Here is a 25,852-nt window from a genome sequence, read left to right as displayed (position 1 = left end):
TAGTCGGTGGCCCTTAAAGACCCACCCTGTCCATGAAGTGCCACAATACCGGTCTCAGCGTATATATCAGACTCATACAACGATGAGGCACAGCATTATGGCCACCTGTGCTATTTAAGGCAATCCAATACAGTGGCTCTGTTATGAATTCTACTTTTACAAGGTTATAATTCCCTTTTCATTTTAAATAGGGTGGCCAAAACATTTACACCACCTCTTCTTATAATGCACTCCAGTCTGACTCTGCTGCTTGTTCATGCTCACGTTTACCTAAAGTAACGTTTAGGATGCAAATCATAAACTAACGTTTAGGTAAATGTTGGACTGTGGCTGGGGATTAGGGGAATAACACATTGCCACCCAATGCCTGTGTAATGCTTACACTAGGATTGATCAATGAATGTGTGTAGATGAAAATTAGAGTAATCCATTATTATACATATCATGTAGGATTAAGTGACTTATATTAAAAATTTTCACAAGTTTATATCAATTACGTTCTGCAGCTATTAGAGTTGATCAGCTCAAATAGCATACACACAATGCCCTTTATAGCCTGATGCAAATCCGTCATCTTTGCTGAATTTAATTTAAATAAAATAGCTAGAATTTCAGATTTTACATTAGATTATTTATTTACTTCTTAACTGCAGCTGATTTGTCAATGTAACTTTTTGTTGGAAACCACAATCTGAGATGTACACAAGAACAGAGAAATAAAGCATGGCGATACTGGTGCATTCAAGTGCTTTCACAGCACTATCCTATTCCAGAGCAGACAGACATGCTGCAGACAAGCAGCAGACAGATATACATTCATACCTAAAATAAATAAATAAATTCAGTAATACATAATTTAAGAATTGAATACATTAAAATGAAATTAAAGCCAGGATATCGCTTTATAGATTACATTTCTGGAAAATTTTAAACACAAAAGTAATACATAAAGTAAACAAGTTATCAATATATATCTTGAAAACTGCAATATATAGGTTCAGCTATAATTTTAATTTAAACCATTCTCCAGGCAAGAAATAATTGCATTTCATACATGTTATTTTTATGTTTGGGTATTAATAATGTAGTTGTTGTTATTGTTTTATTAGAAAAATAGTAGCCACAGTTAGTGATAATAACGGCACTAGTTGTGACCTACTGGTAGGCTATTGTTTTCATACAGCTCAAGAATTCCGATTAATGAAACTTACTAGCATGTAGTGAACGCACCAGAGTCTGAGCCAATAGCATTAGACAGAACGCAGTGTTGTGGTGGAATAGACCAATCAACGCTCGCTCTGCGGAGTAAATGGACACTTAGCGTCGCGTCTCTGACTGCCTGGATGTGTCGAGCTGCAATTTACTGCAACAAAGAAACCGTCGGTACATCGCTAAAAACACATGTAACAGCGCTGCAATACCGTTGTTGTCACCAGTGGAGAAGAGGGAAAACCTCGGTTATTCTTACCATGTGAAAAAACCCCAGAGAAAAGTGTCGTTTGGAGACGAGTTGAGTTTGTGTTCGGTGAGTGCTTTTCTGTTTACACCGGATGAGCTGCCCGCAGGATATGGAGCACTAACGTTAGGCTATGTGCAGTTGTACCCAGGCGAGGAGTGCACTGTCCTGTATTTTTGTGCAAAAAAGTACCATAACTACATTTTGCAACCTTGATTAATTTGCACAACGATAAACTTCACACCGAGAAAAACGACTCATGTCATTACAGTCACTTTTAGTTTGTCCCCCATTGTCATGTTACAGTAGTATGTCAATGCTTGTATTTGTGTTACCTGAATGAAAGAGAACGTGTGTCTGCATTTTCACACGATTACTGCTCTGTCATACTGAAGTCTCCTCATCTGACACTTTCCATAACCCAGTGTGTGTGTGTGTGTGTGTGTTTGTGTGTGTGTGTGTGTGTGTTTGTGAGAGAGAGAGAGAGAGAGAGAGAGAGAGAAAGTATTATGAGTGAGTGACCCGACTGACTGAGTGAGTTTTTATAGTGAAAGAGCAAAGATTAATCAGCTTGTTTATAAAATGTAGTAAATTGGAAAGCGTTCCTGCTGTTATTTCCCAGTGCTAAAAATAAAAGGTTCAAATTGCTTGTTATTTACAGGAAATCCAAAATGCAAAAATAACAGATGTAACAATGCTAAATTATCACATTGAATAAACTGATTATCAGAATTGGTGCAGACTGGTTTTCTGTCAATGTACTAATTAGAAAAGGTCCCTAAAAATGGGTTACCACTGAGTTATACAAATTCCACTGTCAAAAACTCTACATTTTAATGATCAGTTTCTATTGGCAGAAAGTCTAAATATACTCAATCTACTAATGTAAATGTCAACTGAAATGTTATTCTAATGCCAGCAGCTGTATTTGAGTGTGAAATGTATTAGTCTATATGAATGTTGGGTGCATTTCCTTTCGCTAATCTGCGTGTGACTAATTTTCTCTGTGGCTACATCTTGATATTTGCTCCAAGCCAATATGGTTAAGGTGACAAGGACACAGACAACAGAGAGCAGATGGTGAGAGCAAGGAGGGCAGGAGAATAGAGAAGATAGAGATGGAGCAGAAAAGATGAGTGGCAGAGAGGAAGAATAAAAAGAGGTGAGAGGATAAAGAGTACAAAGGGGTAGATGTGGATAACAAGATGAGAGTGTGAGATGAACGGAGATGAAAAGGTGGCAAGAAGATGAGGAAACAGTGCAAACCGGTTCACTGTAGTCACACTTTCCTCACATGTCCAATGTGAAGAAGCTCCTCATGTAGTTTACTAACAAGCAATAAGTAAAAAAGGTGTGTGTGCCTGCAGGGGGCATCGGGGGGTGGAGTCTTCCAGTTGATGGAAAACCTGTCAAAATATGAGGGGGTGGTCAGTTGGGTAAGAAGTAGGGAAAGAGGGGGTGGAGCATTGTAAAAAGTGATTGGGGGGGGTCATTTATATGTCTGCTGCATCAGGCCAGCCGGTCGCTATGGGAGATCAAGCTGTTCACCAGCATTCCACTTTCTATCTCTTATTCTGCTTCCATCTACTTTCTGCACCTACCATTTTTTTCCAACAGTTTGTCTCTCATCCTCACACTGCTTGTTTATCTTTCCTGCCTCTTAAGCCCGTAAAGTACTGACACTTAAGTTGTTTACACTGTGCACACTTCAGCTACCTCTGGCACGTCAATCTCACATTTTAATTGCCTTAAAATTATACAGATCAGTTATGCAAATTTTTACTATTTTATTTGACATCTCAAATGTGCCAAAAGACACTGTACCTTCTGTTACTGCTTACACACTGCTGTTTGACCGTGTACAGATAACTCAAACTATCTTTGCTGCTTTAGCTTTATCTGAAATGTCTTTTGTTTTCTTTATTTATAGGTAAACTATATATTCCAAATGCCTAAATCTCTTATCCTGAAACCGACGAGCTGACAGTTTTGCTGCTCACAGGACAAGAAATAAAAAATTATATGCTTTCTGCAGATATGCAAAACTAGCATTTTTACCTGTTTACACAGGTAAATCTAGCTTTTAATATGAATGAATATACTTTCTATCTTTGTTTTCGTATTTTTCCCTCCCTTTGTGAAAACCTCCCCATTTCCCCTTCATCCCTCCAGAGGGTCTAATAAGCAGTGTTATGAGTCATTGTGAGCAGAGAGGCAGATGGGATTCAGCTCGTATCCCGATAAGGGTTTTTAAGTCAGCTGTGTCTTATCACACTCTGTCACTGATACTTAAACTGAACAGATACTGCCTGGCATTTTGTACAAAGTGGTACAAAACCTTGATTTGAGATATTGAGGTTCTGTCTGAAGGATGTTGGTGTAATCCCTGTACTGAAGGGCACCAGCGATGTCAGAGTGCTAATTTAAGTCTAGAGGTGCAGAGATGGATTTTTGGGGAGTTTTTTATTGGAGGAGTGGCATGTTCTTCACAAAAGCAACTCAAGCCTGGGACTTGGCTCATTGTTATAATCAACATCTTTTTCAGGGAATAGACTTTTAATCTTATATATTAGATAAAATTTTTTTAGGGGCTAGATATAGTGCTCATCTGTATTCTGCTCTGTGCCTTGTGTGTCATTGTGCTCATCTTTCAGTGACAAGATGGACAACATTTTTTATTCAAACTGAACTGCTTTCCATCAGCCATCATTATTTTTAATTACTTTACCCCCCCCCCCTCCCCCCCGCTGTGTTTGTTGTGCACCACAGCAGAGTGGAAGCTGGCTCTTACAGGAAGCAGGCTCAAAGATCTGAACCTGTGAAGCCTCAAATTACAGTAAATTAAGGCAGAAAATAGATCAGTGTGCTGTGTGCGTTCTATGGGAAGAGTCGCATTTTGACAAGCATGAACCAAGTGCTAAATTTTAAACTGTCTGTGTGTTTAGAGCTCCAACTGTAAAATATTGTTATTAATTATTATTTAATATCAAAATAGATTTATCTACAAAAATGTCAGAGTGAAGTGTGTCAGTGTCAGGGTGGATGAGCTGTCTAAGGCGCTGCCGTGTTCAGGTCGCAGCTTCCCCTGGGGTCGTGGGTTTAAATCCCAATTCTGACACTAGAGCACCAGGATGACACTAAGCACTAGTTCCCGGGTGCCCCGATAACCATCATTGCTTACCTTTGAGAAATAAGGACCAGTTACAGTGTTATCAAGATAAACCAAGAGAGGCAAAAAAATTTTATTCACATAATTTATTTCACAAATTTGTCAGTCTGTCTTGTTCACAATTGCCATAGTCCTTTAAATATTTATATGCTCAGACATTCATGTAAATATGCACAGCTGAGGCTTGCAGATGTAGTGGGAATGGATTTTGTTAAGTCAGCAAAAGAGTGCTGAGCTTTCACACACAGAAACATTCAGGAATACACATCACAGATACACAGATTAGCCACAACATTAATACCATCTGGTGGTTTTAATGTTGTAGTGTACAGAGCTCAGCATAGGAAAAATGTGACGCTGGCCTTGATTGACAAGTGTCAGAAGACAGAAGAGTGCATTGCATTTTCCTTCTTATGGAGTTGTGTTGTGGCAGACCACTCAGAGTGCTCATTTATATACTAATACACAGCTGTAACTCGAAGGAAACAGCACTTTGATGCACTGCTACTCTCTGAAGTCAATGACATCAGTTGCTGCAGAGAGAAACAAACAGGATGTAGTCCTTCTGCCTTGACAGGTGCTTAGTGTCTAAATGCACTCTAAAACTGTTTGTGTGTGCAAATGCACACACCTGTGTGTTCAAGTGTGTAAGTAGTGCTTTGTGTCGATGCACTGATGACTCACAAAGACAATTACAATAACAGGCAAATGTAAGTAACAATGTATCTCTGCTAGCCCATATTCTCATGGACTGGTAGAGACAAATGACAATGTCATATGCTCCCAAAGACAGTAACTGTGTGCACCTTCATCTAGCATCTCCTTGTTTTGTTGCTTGCTCATCAGTTCATCAGGACCAGGATTATGCTGCTACTCATCCTGTTGTCATCTTCCTTTAGTTTATTCAAGAAAGACTGTGGCAGTAAATGGTTAATCAAAGTTTTCCTGACAAACCAGCAGTAGAGTCGGGGCCCAGCAACAGGCAACATGAAATCATTAGTGTTGTGACAAACAGACTCGTCCACACCCCCTAAACCCCATCATCTTGGCTCATTTCACCTTGCTGTGTCCAATCTTGTCACGCATTGTTTGGCTCCCTGTCGTTCTCAATCATCTCGTCTGACATCTTGCCTGATCTGATCGGAAATTTACTCCATCTCTTGGTTTCTGGAGAGTAAAGAGGGCTGCAGGAGGAGAGTATCGGTGTGCTCATTTGCATATAAATGATGGCAGTGTCTCAGTTGTTGCACTCTTGCTCCATTTTCTTTCTGAAACGATTCAGTGTTTGTTTTTTTTAATTATTATTTTTATCTGTATGTGTACACCGTCATCACGTGTTATTGTTTGAGCAGCTGGCTTTAAATGAGCTGCCCAATGCCTCAGTCTGCCTGTGAGTTTATGACTTCCATGAGACTGTCTTATGGCTTTTCCTGTTGGATAAAATCAGTTGACTCATCCTGGAATGGAAAGCAGACATGTGATCCTCTTGGCTAGAGCAACAAAAGCAACAAAAGTTTCAAAAAATCATCACTTAAATGCAATGGAATAAATAGTAACAAGGTGTATTCCCTTCTCTTGAATCTGGCTGACTAAATGGGGAACCAGAAGAATTTCCTATCAGTGAGTATCTTTTAAAGCCTTGAAGTGTTCACTTCTATCATCTCTTAGTGTCTTTGTTACAGGAATCCTTGCTGCTTTCTCCAGCTATTTATGTATAAAGCTTAAAATAGACCAGACAGCACTCTAAGACCTGGTTAGCACACATCACTTTGGCACTAATATTACATGTGAAATTAAAGTGAATGAAATATGTTTGTGGGAAACTCAGCCAAACTATTCTATTTTTTTAGTAAAATAGTGTTGGAGCTAAGAAATACAACCAAAATATGTATGTGGTTCAATAAAGCTACCATAGAATGATGATGTGTATGCCAAGTACCATTAGGGCTTTTAGGCAATAAGAAGTACAGGTATGTATTAAATGATTATATTTTAAACATTTTAAAGGGGACATTGACTTTTTGTGAGTAATCTATGAATATTGTGAAAGTCCTTAAATGAACCTCTCCTTTGGGCCTCAGTTCAGGCACAGGCTGCAGGTGCCACACCAGTGAACACTATTAGGGGTGTAAATTGCAGGTTTCATCTTTTATTGATTCTTTAAGCCAGCGAGCTATGTTTAATTGTTCCTACATTACAATAGCTGTGTTGTGTAATGCTTTGCATTCTTTATGCCTAATAAACAATATTGTTTATAAGAATAGCTTTGAAATAGAAATTAAATATTGCTGGCATTATCAGTAACAAGTGCAGGCTTTTTATTGCATATATTTCTCTACTCACGTACTTATTTTTAGACTGTGCCAATATTTACTCTTGACCTATTGTAATTTTTTTCAAATTACATGGGTTTTTGTTAGTCTTTCCATGTTTTCTTTTTTGTTTTTTAACTAAATCCATTATACTTCCAGCTGCTGTTTTTCTCCTTCCCCTTGATGTCTAATTTAAAGAGAACACCTGCTTTGACAAAATTAAGGGACATCTTAAAAGTATGTCTAGATTGATGCGTATGTTTTGGATTAGACAAGGAATTAGATCGCTGGTAATTTGATCTTTGCAGCATTTGAAAGACTGATATATGCATCACTTGAGTCTGTGGATCGTCACGGCCCTACAAGCCTTCACAACAGTACAACATCTCCATATTTTGGCTGAACTTTGCAATTTATGAGAGCAGTTGTAGCAATCGGACGTGCAATTTCAATGTTGATTGGCCTTTGTGTCGATTCAGAACCCAAACTGTAAGTATTTCATCTTTTTTTTTTCTATTTGACTTAATACCTACAGCCTGGGATTAACAGGCTGTTTCAATATTCTGGTTTTGTGTTTACACTGAACTGCTCTGCAGAAATTATACCTTGCTGTTTCTAACTTGCTTGCTTTCTGGTGAGTTATGGTATTTCCATTTTCACAAGCCAGACCAGTCCACAGCCTCTCTTCCTGTCACCTTTGACATTAACAGAACTGCTCTGTTAGCATGTAGATTATTATTGTTGATATTTTTCTCACTGTGTGGTCCTGAAACCACGTAAATTAAAAATAACCAAAAAGTTTCCAAAATGTAATGTAATTAATGGCTGAATTTATAAAATATTAAAATGGTATGTTTCAGTAGGTTTAGATATGCAGCAGCTGAATGCTAAACTACTTATAAATGACATGTCACTCGTGTTTCTCTGTAAATGCTGTCAGGCTGCATAAACTGTAGTGTTCCTATTGTCATACTATCATATCTAAAACATTACTGTTACAGTATGTGTGGAAATGATTGAGGTTGACAAGACTTTTTTGTTTAGAAATGTTTATTTCTGCTTCTTGCAGGGCATCACAGCATTACAGTTTGCTGCCAGCATGTATATTCCAGACAGAGACCCTTCATCAACAGCATCTGTGCACACATTGCTGTCCACTGAAACACAGAAAGAGGTAATCAAATATTGATAATATTAAATATGTTGACTAAACATACAGTATGTGCACCTAAAGACGCCTAGTGTTGATAAAAAATAAGGGTACACTTTTTCAGTGCTCAGTATAATGCACATGAAAATAGAGCCTCTAGACTTACTGTAATTACTAAAATAAACTTACTAATCTGGTTCATTACATGTATCAGGCTATATGAAACTGGAAATGGTCCTTTTGTAGGAACTGAATTAAAGAAGGAAAAACGATTAAATCCAAGTAACTACTGAATTACCTGGATTAAATGTATGCTCAAGTATATTTTGACAGAATCTGCCGTGTATGACCTTGTGTTTGATATTCCCAGACCAAGCAAACGCTCCTCCCAGTATGGGAGGTGATCAGAGGAGGAAGCTCTCCCAGGGTGGGTGTTGTGCTTCAGTCAGCTAATGGCCTGGAGACAGCACAGTAACCAGCAGCATCAGAAGGTTCTCAGGGTATCTACAGGAAAACATGTGAGGATAATGTGCCTTTTTCCTCTGAGAGCTCCAGTACCAACTTTGCAAACTTCAGTAAAACTTAAAGAAAGCCTTAAACTCAATGAAGGACATAATCCACATTGCATAAAATGCTTTGGGTACTTTGTGCTCTATGCAGACCTAAATGAAATGTGTTATTTTGTGATTGTTTCACTGGCCTGTTGGTAAAAATAAAGTCTATGTTAATGGTTTGTGGATGTAGGCAGAATTTCTTCTTTGTTTCCCTTTTTTATTCATAACACAACCACTTGCACAATCATCTTGCACATTTCAAAACAACAGCACGAATGCTTTCGAACAAAGACTGTTTGAATATGTGCACTCACTCCCTCTCTATGGGAGGATTTAAATACTTTTGCCCTGAGATATGGTTGGATGACACATCACAGAAACTTGATTACTTGAAACACACTGAGATATTTGGCACTGACACTTGTCTCCATGTAGATTTGTTTAGAAAATCGATGATTCTTAGTGGACAACAATTTGCATATCACCTTGTTTGTTTGCATATTCATGCTTGTAGTCAAAAAGATCTATGGCTTTTGGTTCTTCCCTTCAGGGGTCACTTCAGCGGAATGTGTTCTGCACATTGATTTGGCAGGAGTTTTTACGCCGGATACCCTTCCTGCTGCAACCCTCCCATTTTTACTCTGGCTTGGGACCGGCACCAAAGAGGCCCTTGGTGGCTGGGCAGGGCCACACCTGGTGTGGTGGGATTCAATCCTGCAGCCTTCTGTATCCCAACCCAATGCTCTACCCATTCAGCCACCAGGCCCCCGTATTCATACCTTATGTCATAAGAGCAACAAAATGTTGTCTCTTTTTACAGCAAGACAAGTGATGTCTCAGTCTAAATGATTTTAATCTATTGTCAACGGGTCATATGTCTCTAGAAATAATCTAGCTATTGGCATGAAAGTGTTGATATCATCTGCTAATACTTCAAGACAGAATCTGTTTAAAAAAAGCCTAAGGGTATTTCTTTCTCTCCCTTCCACTCAATGGTTCTTTTCTCGTTGTCTGTCTCCGTGTATTTTCTGGCCATAATTACAGAGCTCATGAAAGCGTTTAGGCTCATGAATATTTAGATCCTCGAGGGGAAGTGTCAGGGGAGACCCATGTGTGATTGGTCTGCCCTAATTATGGACACACACACACACACACACACACACACACACACACACACACACACACACACACACACACACACACACACACACACACACACACACACACACACACACACACACACACACACACACACGTGCTCTCTCTGATGCATGCTGGGAGTGAGTGTGAGCTTGTTGACTCATGGAGCGAGTCTCTGAGTGCTTTCAAACTTTTTTCATGCAGTGTTTCTTTGTAGTTATATAATTTTTGCTGTAGTGTGGTGCACTATTTAGTTGGCTTAGCAGTGTCTGGTTGCGTTCCAGCCGGCTGGTGTTTCAGATGCTATGGTGAGTGGTGACTTCAAGTTGACTCGGAAAAACGGCATCAAAGATGGGGCTGGTTTTCCGTGCAGTGTGGAGGACAATTATGGAACATGTTCTGTGGAATTAATTGCTTATCATCTCAGTGTTTTCTGTGTAAATTCTTTATCAGCTCAATTGTGGAGCGTGGAATTCAACAAATGGTCAGTATTTGTCATAAAACAACCTCTCGAGTGGATACTTGACCACTGGACACAAGTAAACCTGCCTCTTCATACATAGCCCAGTATCAGATGAGGAACAACGAAGAGTCTGGTCTCATTGTCCAGGAAATATTCAGATTAAGAAAACTGGTCCTCAATGTCAAACAGCAACTCAATATGGATGAATAAGACTGCACTGATATGCACTTTATCAAAATTATTTGCTGTTTTTAGTGGTTTCTCTTTTATCCCACTCAACATAGACGTTTTTAGAGTGGGAGGTTTTAAATGTAAATGGAGCCAGGGAGGCAAGAAAAAGAGCAATATTGCTTAAAACAGCTAAAATGAAGGGCATTGATGTTTTATTTTTTATAAGAAATGCATAGTGAAAGAGATAATGAAGTAGACTGGCATAAAGAATAGGAAGGAGAAGTGATTCTAAGCCATAATACTACAATGAGTGGAGGCTTGAGCTTCCTGTTCTCCAAAGCATTCTCTTCACTTTCCCTGGAGGTCAAGGATATTGTAGAGGGCAGGTTTCTTTTAGCCAAAGCTTGTTTTTATCATTTTACTATTGTTTTTATTAACATCTATGCTCCAACTAAAAGTGATGAATTGGATTGGAAGATTTTTTTTATTCATGGGTGAGGATTTTAATTGCACTGAAAATGAACATCTAGATCATAATCATGTAGAGCTTCATCCAGCTACCCAACAGCTGGTTTATTCTCATGGGCTGGTGGATGTATGGAGAAGGATGCACAACATTTCCCGGCATTACACATGGAGAAATGACCTGCTCCCCAACTTGGCCAGTTTTACTGTTTTAAACATCACTTTAGTATTTTTAAAACATGTAAAATTATGCTGGTTGGTTTTAAAGATAATTCTTACTCTTATGTAATGTTTTTTATCATAAACGTTTTACCAAAAAGCGCATATTGGCACTTTAATTCATGTTAACTCGAGAAAAAAAGTTTAGATTCTTACTTACTACTGTCTTGAGCAGTGGGGAGATTATGGAAAAACTCTAATTAAACTCCTGTGGCAGCAGCACACTCTGTTACGCTGTAATGTTGCCAGATCTATTAAAAACATGGAGACTGATATAGTGGGACTAGAGAGAACGAGTAAGACCACAGGAAATCGAGCGTATATTGAAACCCTCAGGTGTATTGTTTTTTTCTTTAGCCAACCTACTGGACACAAAAGTAGTGAGGTTACAGTATGGAGATGGATGCTCCCTCTAGTTTCTTTCTTCGATTTAGAGAAAAAGCACGGGCAGGAGAAATTGATACCCTCTCCTGTCAGAAACTGACAGAAATCAGAAACCAAATCAGAAAACTGGCTGTGGAGTTGTACTCCTCTGTCTACAGCAGTGAATATGAGGAGAACAACGAGCTGTTTAATGTGTTCTGTGATGAACTGCACCAGGTCATCCATCGGGACCAGACACACGGTTTATCCAGCAGGTCCATGGTAGACAATGTCTACCTGATTTGGGATGTTTTTGACATCTCCAGCTGATTCGGTATGAAGACTGGTCTGATTTCTCTGAATCGGGAAAAGGTTTTTGACCGTGTAGAAAACTGCGTGCTTTGGAAAATCATGGAGAAGTTTGAATTCAGCAGTCGATTCACTGTAAAGATCAAGCGTTTCTAAAGTATCTGCAGCAAAACTATATTGGAAAAAAGTGAAGCCCTTGTTGTTGGTGAATAGCTTGAGTTCTTCCACAGAATCTAGACTACCTAGGGATTGAAGCAACTTCCTCCAGCGGTCAACAGCAGTCCCACACCAGGGCTGATGGGGGCGCTGTGTCAGACAAAGACCCTGTGCCTCAAGCAATTAGTGGCTGTAGTAGGTCCGGCACTGACTGATGCCCAGGCTTTGGCCTCTTTGCTAGGTGTGGGGTCATAAAGAGCATTAACAAAACAAGACTTTGCAATAGACTGCAATCTGTATGGACAGAGAGAGGGGGAGACAATAAACTGAGCCCACAGTGGAGAATTTTACTCACCTAAAGAAATGCACAGCTGACTTCCAGTTGTGGATTTTACGTGGTGCGATAGCCACAAATGCTTTTAGCTTTGTGACTGAATTTGTTCACCTTTATAATGTACGTTTTTAGCTTGTTTGATGTAATTTTCCCTGCCCCTGTTTCTATTTCTTCTCTGTTCTTTGGTTTTTAAAAAACTTGTAAATATTGTAAGTATTTTTTTAAAAAACTCTCTCTCTCCCCCTCTTTCTCTCTTACAGACTTATACACCAAATGTCCTGGGCATCTTCTCACATTTTATCAAAGGCTTCCAATCTAGGAAAAGTTAATATAGGCTTAAACAAAGGTGTAAGTCTTTTGAAAATTAACACATGCATTCATAAATGCAGGCATGAGATAATAATAGCACAGCTGGTTGTGGCTTGCAGCTGGTTCTTTCTGTTGTTTAATAGTGGGCTAATGATGGATGAGTCTGGCAGATTAGTCAAGGGGTGGGTGTGCGTGCGTGCGTGTGTGTGTATGTTTGTGTGTGTGTGTGTGTGTTGTATAAACATATCAGGAATGAACAGAGGTGTGACTTATTTAAGGGTGGAATGTGATGAAGCTGTAAAGGAGGAAGAAAGATTGTTAAATGGAAGAAATAAAGGCAAATTAATCTGACCTGGTTGGTGGGACTGAGGAGGCTGAGAGAAAAGAGGGAAAGAGATAGTAAAGAGGAGTACATAGGGAAAGAGGTGAAAAAGGTGAGAAGTAAATAAATTATAGAAACTAGAGGGAATTAAGGAGTCATTTTAGAAGGTGAGACTGGTGAATGATGGGAGTGACTGATGAGAAGTTATGAGAAAGGTGTTAGGAAATGTGAAACAAAGTAGATAGGACCTAAACAACTTATGATGAGGACAAAGGTGGAATTATGCTTCTCTGAAGGTACACGTAAAAATGTATACATAGTTACACAGTGCAGGGCACTACGAGTCACAATAGGCTTGCAGAGTAGCCTATGTGCATGTTGTGTAGAACTGCATGTCGAGCAAGCTCATGAGTTAATGCCAGAAATCCAGGAGGCAGAATGGGAGTGCAAAGGTAATGGAAATAAAGACATATAAGAAGACCTCTTAATTTAAAATTCTTTACCAATGCAATAAAGTCACATAAATTATTTGCAAAAGTAAAGTCTTCACAGGAGTTTGTTTAACACGACACTGCCCCTAACTGGCAGGTATGCCTATTGTACAAATATAACAGATAACATATATATATATATATATATATATATATATATATATATATATATATATATATATATATATATATATATATATATATATATATATATATATATATATATATATATATATATATATATATATATGAATGTCTCTGAATGTAACGTACTTAGATGCAGCACAGAAAACATATTTCTGCTTTAAGAATTTGAGAAGAAGGTATACAGTGGATTGTGTCTCTGCAAATGGTGATGTATCAGTGAAGGTGAGAATTGAGGGTGGTGAATTTAAACAGGTTTAATCCTAGAATAGAAAATAACGTGATATAAATGATGCATTTCTACTGTCAGTTGTATGTGCGGTGGTTTATGAATACTTAACGCTGACACACTGCAGCTCAACTGATATCAAGAGTTTAAAATGGTCCCTTAGGCTGCTGCTCACATTAGCATTACAGAGAGATCAGAGCAAACCTAACAGCTGGTTAGCCTCAGATATGGGATCAGTGAATTACATAAACTTGCAGATGGGTGACCAATTACAGGACAAACCAATAAAGTGCCCAAGCTGTGCCGTATGTACACAGAGAATTGGTATCTGACAAAACCGATACAGTCCTGATATGGTGAGTACAGGTGTCAACACATCCCCCATATCTGCTTATGTTTCAGTTGTCGTGGTTCGAAGCATATTATTTTTATTTGTATTTTTATTTTTTTGTTTAAGTCTGTTTCTTATATCTACATTTCTTCCAAAGAAATAAACTCTTAGAAATTAATTAAAAGAAATTAACTCAAAAGAGAGATAAGGCAAACCATCTAATTTTGGGTACACCCATCCAATTCAACATACTCCTATTTACATAGTGTGTTTGTAGGTTTCATGGTCAAATACTTCTCAAGATAGACAAAAAATGTTTTTTTCAGCCTTTTGAAACCGTTTTCAGCTCCTTTTAGGTTACTCATGTACATGCAGATTTCCAGTAAAAAGGTTTTGTAAGTGTATGTAAACGCTGTTGCCCGATCACCAGAGAAAGCTTATTTCTTTGAGTACCCCAGTTATTTAAGTGCATGAAATGACCAAACTTGTCCTTTAAAATTGTCCTTGATAGTATTTTTAGCAGTCCCCGTACAGACAGATGTACATTTAGTGTCAGTCTGTAGCTTAGGTTAGATTATTTATCTGTGTTTTAGACCTCTGTGGTTGTCCAGAAACTGTTAAAAACAAATTATGTTGGGGATGTTTTTTCATTCCAAACAGGAGGTAGGGCAGACGTCCACCAATCCCTGGGTTGTTGTTTTGATTCCCAGCTCCTCTGGTCACATGTCAGTGTCCTTGAGCAAGTTAGTTGCTCTCAGTGAGTTTAGGCCAGCTCTCCCATTGTTGTGTGAGTGCAGATGGGTGAATGAGAGGCAGTATAAAGGCTCTATATAAGTGCAAACCATTTACCATTTACCATATCACTTAAGTAACTTGTTACTGGAAATGGTTTGGAATAAAGCAATAAGTCATCAAGTGGAGCGGTGTGTCTGGCTAATGGCTTTTCACATTCAAATGTGTAAGATGAGTTAATGTGGATGAAACTATGATGACTAAAGAGTTTAGTCATCACAGTGCTTACTGTAAAATATCTGCTACAATAAAGTTGTCTAACCTTTGAACACTGTGATTATGACAGTAGATCAGGCCTATCTGACCTCCACGACGTGTGACCACCCCCAACATACTGCGAAGGCATGCTGCTCCTGCACAGACAGAGACACACGGTATGATTATGAGCACAGTAATACAAACACACATGTCAGGACCACTTGAAGCAGACCACAATTTTGAATTGTGTACCTAGTCTGAGAGCAGCCCACTCCGTGTGTGTGTGTGAGAGAGAGAGAGAGAGAGAATTGTTTAACAGTTAGTAATCACTTAATCACATAATAACAATCACTGCCCATCAAATGTCTCCACACAATTACTGCACTGGATGGGCTTATAATGCCATTCAGCAGCTGTGTGTTTATGCATATATGAAAGCAGGGGAAGGTGGTAGACATACAGTAGCATACACTGTGTCAAAACATCTTCATCGTTTTTGAGTGTAGTATCTCACATTTTCAGATTTTGTTTTGTTATTTCAGATGTAATGGAGAGAGCTTTTCCCACTGTTCTACATTTTTTAACTGCTGGTGTCGATATTTGTGAACCTTGGGACAGAAATGTAGTCGTTGCAATGAAAACGTAAACCAATACTTGTCAAATATCCACCCCAACAGTTCAGCGCACAGAACAAATTAAGCCAGCTGCACAATTCAAAGGAAATGGAAATTGGAAATTGTGGAAACAAGGCCTGCACGAATTTCATTGTGTTCAGGACTCTACTGAAAAATGCTGGTTTATTCAACAGAAGAAATCTAACTTCACAATTAGGTTTCTTCTATTGAATGTTGATTTATCTGCAATGTACATTCATAACTGGATTTCTAATAGGGTTTTCACAAAAACACATGACAAAAAATTGCAGACAGGGAAAATAGTGGAGTAAGGTGGCTAGCTGAAAGTGAGATCATGCAGTACCGTACTATAAAAAAATAATCCTGCTGGCGCATAATCCTGCTGAACCCTCACGACTTGCATGTAAGAATCATTAAAGAATAACATTAACTCATGTATCTGGTGCTGACTGAGAGCTGTGATTGGTCAGGTATTTTTGTGACATGTGTCATCTCATGTCACAAAGGTTATGGCAAGTCAAGAACTCCTGACTCTGAGTCACACGATCGTACCTAGTAGAAGAAATTGACATCATGCATCTGGACACGTAGAAAGTATGAATCAAGCTGTAGACACTTTGTGCTTTATTACTCAAATGATTCTCTATGAAATTCAGTTTGTTTGTGCAAGAGCGGAGCAAAGAAAAGAAGAATACCCTGTTGGGATTATATGAGCTGATGAGCACTCTGTGAAACAAATGTGTGAATGAGTAGAAGAATATATACGACAATGTTTGCATGTAAAGTATGTAAGCCATGACAACAGGAAGGGCGTCAGGCTCACATAACATAGACCATCCCCCACTTATGATTTATTTATGTATTCATCTTTGCCTGTTATTAAGCAAAGATGTGGGTCAGAGACACACAGCATGCTTGTGTATGTAAGAGTCAGAGAAAGAAATGAGGAAGAGGACAGATGTTGCTGCACAGTGAAAACTGGAATTAGCCAGTTTAAATTGAAAGATAAGGCTGAATGTAAATCAGTGGGTGGATGCAGGAGACAGACAGACATATTTGAGCCAGCTGTTCGTTATCATCTTCTCCATGCCCTGTGGTCAGAAATCAACAGGTGTTTGTATTTAAATGACAGATGCCGACAGTTTGTAGAAACATGTTGCGTTGCAGTGTGATTAAAAAGCATTAGTAGACTTCAGGGCATGAGACTCCAGGCTGCTTTATCTGAGTCTGTAAGAGATCTGATCAGTCTCCTTGAATTAGTCAAAGAAACAGGAGGTGGCTGTGAAACTAAAGAGTCTGTATTGCTGAATAACCGTGTGTGTGTGTGTGTGCTCTTTGTTTTTGGAGTTTTGGAAAATGTAATGAAATATTTCTGATGTTTTATTAACAGAACAATCAAATAATCAGATTTGTGTATGTACCCATTTTATCACAAACTATGGAAAGTTTCTGGAGAATCAGGTGGGTGTTTGTGAGTGTGTGTGTGTTTCAGTGGTATATCATGGGGAGAGAGACACAGCAATACACGTGTTATTAGTATATTAATTTTTTGTTCTCCCACATTGTGGCTGGTGACATTTTCTTTTACAACTTTTGAGATTACAATAACTACTTAAAGTTTGCTGTAGACATTTTTTTTTTTACTTCTATAGGCACTTTGTGCTTGTTTCTGTTTTAGTAGACAATTTGGGCCAACTTGGGCTTAAAAATGAGGGAGCATCACTCCATCCATTGATTTTTGCTTTTGTTCAGCCTTTCACTCTGCAGCTTGCACTGTATGTGGCCTTGGTCATGCATATGCTCTGTTGTAGAAAGTCAATTTAAAAACCTCATTATGTGTATACGTGGCAGAGAAACCGATGTTCTCTGGAAGAAATCTACCTGTGGGAAATCAGCTTTCTCTAATCCCCTGCCTTGATTAGGGAAGCCAGATTTCCGATTTACAACCAAATGTTAGTTGGTTACACAAGTGCACGTGAATGTGCTGAAATCACTGCCGAATAGTGTCTGTGGAAGATGCATTTTCATTTACTGAACGTACTCTGCTTGTATTAGGCAAGAAATGGCATCTGGGTGGAGCATACAGGAAGCACGAAATGACACAAAAACTATGCTGTGGAAAACAGTGTTTTTTTGTTTATAACACAATAGTGGTGGTAGTGTCATAAGAAACTTTATAAACTCCTGGTTTAGTGAAGGGGAGAAGCAAAGTACAACACCAAAAAGTATGAAAAATGTGCCATGTGTATGAAAAAGAAAATGTTTCCCTTACTCACTGGTGTCTGTACTGAGCAGAAAGGCTGTGAGGGAACATCATCAACACCCCCTCTCGCTCGCTGTGAATTCTCAGGACAGTCACCTGCTCTATTCACACATGGGCTCAGTTGACATTACATAGACTTTGTACGAGAGAGTTGATATTAAAATGTATGTTTAATGTCCAGACCAACTGCCTTGGACATCTGTATTCTCACTCTTAGCTCCTCTGCGTGAGGTCTAGATAAGGCCATGGTTTCAGTGCCTGTCTGAAAACAGGTTTTGACTGTGGTTGAGGATGTGTACGGTAAACTTCCTTTTTTGACATCTACGAAAATTTAAATGATACCTGGACCCACAAATCGCTATGATTTGATTTACTGGACTGTTTTTTGCGTGAGTTGAGGGAATTGCCCAGTATTTTTTCTGTACCCATAAAGAGATTCTCTTTGCTTACTGCTGCCACATAAAATTCCAAGTGTAATATAGCTATTTTATAGAGGACTGGCCTTAGGGAAATATTTGGTCCCGTCAAAAGAGAAGGGAAATGGTGCGATGAGGAAAGCAAAGGATATGTGGAAACGATGGACGCAAATGATAAGGAGCTCATTATTCTGTTTCTATATTTGGCTCAATATATCCTCCACTTATTATCACTTTTGCAATAAAGAAGTCCTCTGTGTAGGCCCACATCCTCTCAAAATCTGTTACCTGCATCCCCATCGGTCTCTGTTGTGTATTTTGTCTTTTCTGTACTTTTGTTGTCGCCATGGCAACATTAGATCATCTGGCTTATGAAGGTGTTTTCAGTGGGGTTGATGTATAATGAGCTGAGGTCTTTTGTTTTTCAGGAGGAGATATTCATCAGTTTGACCTTTCCCCTTAAAAGGGCCAGAGAAGCAGTTAAAATGAATGAGCTGCATCTAGTCTTACTCAGTTTTCTTGTTTGTAACAACTCTCATCTCATAACACCAAGGTCTGGTTTCATTTGACTTGCCAGTGCAATTCATTGTAGATTTACATTTCCCATGCACATATCACTGACTGAATAATAATGACCACATTTAACCCACACTTTTCTCCAAGGCTGTCAAACACTCCACTTGTTCCTTCTAGTTCCTTCTAGTTCCTTCTTTTTTATAAACAAGCTCCTCCAAAGTTGCACCAAAAGATATTTTATATTAGGGCTTCACGATATTGGAAAAAAAAATCCCATTGCAATATATTTGTCTTTCTGTGATATATGTTGAAATAAAAAAACCAGATGACTTGAATAACTGATGATTGATTAGGATTATGAGGAAATGATTAGCGTGATGTTGACTATCTAGATACAGACAATGTTATTTATTTATCATACGTGTCTGTAGAAAAAAATTATATATTTTTTTTATCGTATACAAGGCCTCCAAATTTTTGCTGTTTTGTTGTAGTAACAAACAACTGGTTTGAATGTAAAATACAAATTACGGTGGGACTCTGTCAATTCATCTTACATTGGAGAGAGTGTTGTACAGAGATGAATAGACAGGGTGACACCTGCAGAGAGCTGCTAATCCCAAAGTAAAGCAGATTACTGTGGCAGTCTGGTGCTTCCTACCAGTCTGTCTGAAGGAAATGGAGCTGCCATAAGTTCCTGGCTGTGCTGCCGTGGTGATCAGACTGCTGCTCAATACCACTTGGCCCTAACTCCTCGACTCTTTTTGAATCTGTCATCTCCTGCATGTAACTCCAGCTGCTGCTGCATCCTGCTGTTTTGCAAGGTCTGTTTGTGTGGCTGCTTTCACTGGTCTGGACTGAGCATGTGTGTGTACATACATGCAAACATCCACATAACAAAGGGTTCAGCAAAGAACCTTTGTGTTTCTGAACAACCTGTTGATGGAAGTTAGTGACGCTCAAACAGTATTTAGAAAATAACAGCAGGTAGTTTCAGAATCCTAACCCCGGTACTGAACCCTGTGGAAATTTTGACTTAGTCGTAGTAGTTTGCACGTGCACATAGGTGCATTTGAGCAGAAGTGGTAAGTAACTAAGTGCATTTATCTAAGTACTGAACTTAAATAAAGGTTTGCAGTACTTGTACTTTACTGGAGTATTTTTAATTTTAGGCTAATTTTACCATAAAGTAATTTTACTTTTACTCCACTACATCTATTTTACAGCCTTAGTTGATAGTTACTGTTGGAGATGATGATTCTTAACACAAAATCCAGATTACTACAAAATTATGGATTACGGATTATCCACCTGTCAATACTTAAATTGATTTAAAAATTGTTCAGACTTTACCAGCTGTGCTGTTTTTGTTCCACACTGTTGTCACCAAGGCTCCAAGAAACTTTGAACCTATTTTTATGGAATTACCTTAATTTAATAATCTAGAATAGATTTCTATGTTCCTGTTATCAGAAGTAGCAAAACCAACAAAAATCTGATTTAGTAGAATTTAAGAGAATGTACTTTTGTAATGGTACTTCTACTTGTATGAGTATGTTTTTAGGCATATATACTTATACTATATACATATGCACTTTAACTGAGTATTGTGTTTGGGTACTTCTATCACCCCTGCATTTGGGCAGTACAACACATCTACCTATGCTGTTCCACTGACAGACAGGTATGGGGTTATACATCAAGACAGGCCGAAATTCACCAGGAAAGGCAGAGAAGAAGACTGACAAGACAGACATCAAAATATGTACAAAATCATGCTTATAATATACACACATCTTGTAAGGGGGGAAGCACATTTAAAAGGTTTGTTAGGCCATCCAACAGTGTGTACCAGTGAGACACAAGGATTGTAAATAGAAATGTTGTTTACAGGACAACCGCCCAGGTCACCTTTAATTATTTCTTTAGTAATAAGTCATTCTAAATTTAGGTTTACGATGTTGTACCTTTTTTAAATGAGAAATATTTAATATTGCAAACCTTAAACAACTTCGTCTGCCAGCTATCCAAATTTGTATTCTAGTTGACCATCATCTGACAGGATTGCATATCCAAATACAATAGTTAGTAGTCTTCAGCTGTTAAATTCTGGGTTTGACTTCCAGACACAGAGGACGTTTTGTTATGTCATGGCTACACCCCTGTTTTGATGACACAGATGAAAACAACACACCTCAAACTTAGAAAGAATGAAACACCACTCTGTGGATGTTGGCAGCAGCGTTGTTACACAGTAAGACAGCAAAATGGACTGTGCGTCACCCTGTGTGACAAGGCAAAGAACTCCTTTTGTAAGTGGTTGTTTTTGTGCAGTGTGACATGCAGTAAATGGAAAATATAAATGTTGGGAGTTAATGGCAAATGTAATGATGCTCTAAAAGAAAGATTTCAAGGCGCGCTGCTGCACAATGTCTGAACTCTCACCATGAAGATATAGAAAGAGGCAGTTAGAAAAATAAACATGCTGTAGTCAATACTCTTTGTGTACAAATAAGTGTACATTTGCTGAGTGCAGTCCTGATAATGCAGTATCTGGTCGGGTTTATTGATGCTTGAAAACCCTGTCGTCTACATATTTAACATTTCACCTTTGCCCAGGCCCAGACACATACTGGGTAAAGACATATCCATGAATAATACATAATGGACACTGTGACCCAGGTCTCTGCAATCTAGCAGGCATTGTGACAGTAGTTCTGGAATTAATGAATGAACAAATGAATGAATTATGATCCTAGTAGTCTAGTATTGATTTGTAGTCTCACACACATTAGCTCAGGTTTTAATTATGGGGAGTATTTACATGACACCAGATAAAAGTAAATCTACTCTGTAATTTCAGTGTGATAGTGAAGGATATGCGGTACCCTCATCTATGTCTGTGCTAGTTTGCTTTTCTCCCAAGCAGCATTATTCTGTATGTTTGTGTGTGTGTGTGTGTGTGTGTGTGTGCAAAGGGACGTAATTGATCTGTGACTCCAATGATTACTTCAACTTTTATTTATCTATCTGATCACTTGTGTGACTCTTAACTTGTTTTTTTTTTTTTGGGAGTCATGACTTACGATTATGAGACAATGGTTTCAGCAGAAAATCACTAGTGCAAATACTTTTACATTCCACAATAGCCTTTTTATTGTTATTGCTAACACAGGCTAACTATGTGAGGTGCAGATACAAAGACTACCAGTTGTGTCAGCACTCGACCAGTGTGTATAGGGTTGGGTGCTTTGTAAGCTCCCATTTCCTGTAGCATCTTTGTAGCAGTTGCACGTTGATGTGAACAATGAGATAAATTCACACAGTATGACACACACTACTTTCATATTTGTTGACAGTAAAAATGATCTAGTTAGGAATGAGCCATAAAATTAAGCAAAGAGTACACAACAGCATATTTTTGTTGCCTGGGTTGACCTTTAAAATGACTTTTGGCCTTGCAGGTCCAGTGCAAGTCCTCACTGCACTGTACAACACACTTCCCTCATTCAAATGAACAAAAAAGCGTGTTTTGTTTTTCACACAGAGTGAAAGTCTGTCTGTAGTATGTAGGACTTGATCCTGGACTCAAGATAGCATCCAGTATCTTAAATGAAAGTTGCCAGGTTCATGAGTATGCAGCAAATGAGCATTAGTGTTTTCCCCCTGGCCCTGTCCTTGGGCTCCTACTTGGGTCAAAGATTCTCTATCAAAAATCCTACGAATAATAATTTATAAGACAAACAACTCTATAAAATCAGTATTAGGTTTGTTGGGTTTATCTCTGGTGAGATAAAGTATCTTATGTTTAATTTATGAACTTTAAATAGTTGATGTGATAAATGCAAGAACTCCAGCAGAACTGGATATGTTGATTTATAAATTAATATGATTGATTGATTGATATGATTTATTGGCCACAGCTGCTTGCTCCGCAGCAGGCACAGTGGCAAATAATCTGTTATACCAGATACACTATAATGCTACAAAATACCCACAAACCCTTTTATTCACATCTTTACGTCCAACTCATTGGTTAGAAATCTAATTATTCTATTCACCCACACCTCAGGGAGTGCCACCATGTTCTTTTTTTTTTTTTATAATCTTTGTGCACAGGTTTTGAGCCACAGGATATTTTATTTTATGTCCAGCTCTCATAATACATCCATGGCCTGAACACATCCTTAATGTGAAGGAGCATCAGCTTGTGTCACCACCAGTGAACTTCATATTTCTTTATACTTATTTGTTTTTTTCTCATTTAATCATGTAACATTTTCCGGATTAAGCTACTGTTTTGTTAATGAATAATAACCCCAAACTCGGATATTGGTGTCAGTGCTGGTGTTAATAATGTTTTTGAATGATGATCTTAAATCAGTTGAGATTCTCTGCACAGATTGTCTAATCTCATTGTACTGAGGGATTTGACCATAATAAGACATTTAATTGACGAATGATACAGCGATGCAAGTAAGTCTGCAATCAGAGGTTGAATTTGTGTCCTTATCTTGCTCTCTGTGGGTGAAACATACACACACCAGCCTGTGATAGGTGGCTGTGTGTGTGTGTTTTTGTGTTAATGATTTGGAGTCTCTGGGGGGGAAACCAAGAGGAAGACTTGGAACGTGTCAAAGAGGGGTCAGCAATCACAGATGCAGATGAGCAGGTGTTGTAGGAAAGGGTAGTGGGAGGACACGAAGGCAAAAAATTAAGGAAAGTATAAAAATAGGAGGACTGGCTGTAGAAAGACAAATGGTGGGAGGAGATGAGTGGCAAGGGGAGGTGCTGCATTGGCAGATGAATGAGCAAAGATAGAGGGGATGTAGAGGAGAACAGTGGGAGCAGAGGGTAGAGTTGAGCACTGGAGGTAGGGAGAGGAGGGCAGAGGGGGAGGAAGGTGAGAAAGAGGCCACTAGGCAGCGATAAAAGGGTGAGAGTATTTCAGATAAATTAATGTGAAATACTGAGTTAGTGTTACACTACAGATGAGAGATATTCTTAAAATAAAGTAGAAGGGTAATAAAAACAAGCTAAACTAGCGTAAACAGGAAACACTGTTGTGTGTCATGTGATCTCACATTCTGACATGATTCATTCTTCAGTATTTGAAACAGGCAGTCCTACAAGTTTAAACTTTGAGAAAACCGCTGATTTAAGTGGGTGACAAAAGGTGAGTAAGAACTGTGACTGTGGAAGTGCCATTTTCAATACAACAGTCTGACAGTGCTGGTGCAAACTTTGATTTTAAACAAGGTTTTCAGTCGTCATTAGTACACATATGACTTCAAAAAAGATGGTGTATAAAGTAGAGAAAGGACCGACTTGGTTCTTAGTTACAGTGTAATTGAAGAGCCACAGAGAAAGAGAGAAAGCTGCATGCATGCTGTACAAAGTAAAGCTCGCTAAGAGAGCTTTCCTGTAATAAAACAAGACATGGTACATTTGTGTTTTATTGGGAGAGAGGGAAACAAAAGCTGCAGGCCGGTGTCTGTCCCTCCTGCTGCCTCCATTTACCATCATTGATTGTGCAGTGAAGCTGAATTAAAGCCTACCTGCTGTACTCAGATGGCCAGCATCTGTATCGATGAGTGTGTGTGTGTGTGTGTCTGTATGTGTACGAGAAGGGAAACGGATGGAGTACCTGTGTGTTTCAGTGAGTATGACACCGAAATATTGGTGTTCTTGTCTTCCTATGAATGTCCTTACAGACAACCCTACGACATCAGGACATTGTTCCCCTCATTGGTCTGTAACAGACTGCAGTCTGAAAAGTGGGGAATAGTGTAAAGATTAGACTAAGATTTGGATTTTGAAGTTTAGATGAAGGTTAAGGTGGGTTTAGAGTTCGTCTGTATGTTGAATATAAAGCTATAACCAGCGGTTAGCATAGCTTAGCATAAAGATTGGAAACAAAGAGCTAGCCTGGCTATGTCCAAAGAATGAAAAAATACATCTGTCAGCAACTCCAAAGGTCACCATTTATCATAGTTTATCTGTTTTCTTTTATGAATGTAACAAGCTGTGGTTTGTACCCAGCTAAAGCATTCAGTGACATATGACCTTCTGTGAAACCAAAAATCCTAACTGGCAGTAAAGATAATGGGCACATTTCCCAAAATATCAAACTATTCCTTTAAAATTAGAAGTCAAAGGAGTTTAAGTTCAGGGTGGATAATTAGGGTTCCCAAAAAGTACAACAATGTATGTATTTTGATATACTTGAAAAGAAGATACTCCGTTTGTCCATCATCCCTCTTTCACTTTTGCCTCATCCTGTAGACAGTTTTTTTTTTTTACTCTATGCCATCTGTACACACATTAACCCCATCGTCTACAATTAATGTGAAGAGGTTGCTCATTTTTAGACCTCTGTCCCTCCCATTTCTCTTCCTCTGCCCATCTATCAACCCCCACCCTACCCCCACCTCTCAGTCAATCCTCATCCCTTGGGCCATGTGGACAGTTGGATGGCTTTGTGTTTGACACGTGTGTTGGCAGGAGACACACACACACACACACACACACACACACACACACACACACACACACACACACACACACACACACACACACACACAAACCTCCAGTTTCAATTGTCAGTAAGCTGCTCAGCTGTGAGGCCTTTAGCCTTAATTCTGTGTATGTGGGGTAATGACAGGGCCCCTATTGTCTTGCATATTAACTCTCTCTCACACTCAGACACTCTCACATACACATACATGTGCCCAGACCCCTTGGGGTCCTTTAAGTGTGAATGTGCCCTGAGGCAGAAAATCAGGGGGCAATTTACGGCTGGGTCCAGCTGAGAAGATGGGGGATGTAGCACAGATTCAACCCTCTGTTTAAAGCTTTATGTCAACCCATATCTTTATTCTCCTTTTCATGATGATACAAGTGAGTATAAAAGCCTGTATTATGCACTAAAGCAATAAAGGCAGT

General features: G+C 38.8%; 1 protein-coding gene across 1 annotated transcript in view; it reads left to right on the top strand.

The window, feature by feature from the left end:
• The first annotated feature begins 1,304 nt into the window (after window positions 1-1,304).
• LOC137098385 (SPRY domain-containing SOCS box protein 4-like) overlaps window positions 1,305-25,852 on the top strand; it is a 67,794-nt gene continuing 43,246 nt past the window's right edge. The window contains exon 1 of the mRNA XM_067474594.1: window positions 1,305-1,525. The gene's annotated coding sequence lies outside the window, so the exon portion shown is untranslated. The remainder of the gene's footprint in view (window positions 1,526-25,852) is intronic.

The sequence above is a fragment of the Channa argus genome, chromosome 14 (assembly GCF_033026475.1).
Source record: "Channa argus isolate prfri chromosome 14, Channa argus male v1.0, whole genome shotgun sequence".
Lineage (NCBI taxonomy): Eukaryota > Metazoa > Chordata > Actinopteri > Anabantiformes > Channidae > Channa > Channa argus.
The sequence above is the reverse complement of the archived record's forward strand: the minus strand, read 5'-3'. Positions and strand labels throughout refer to the sequence as shown.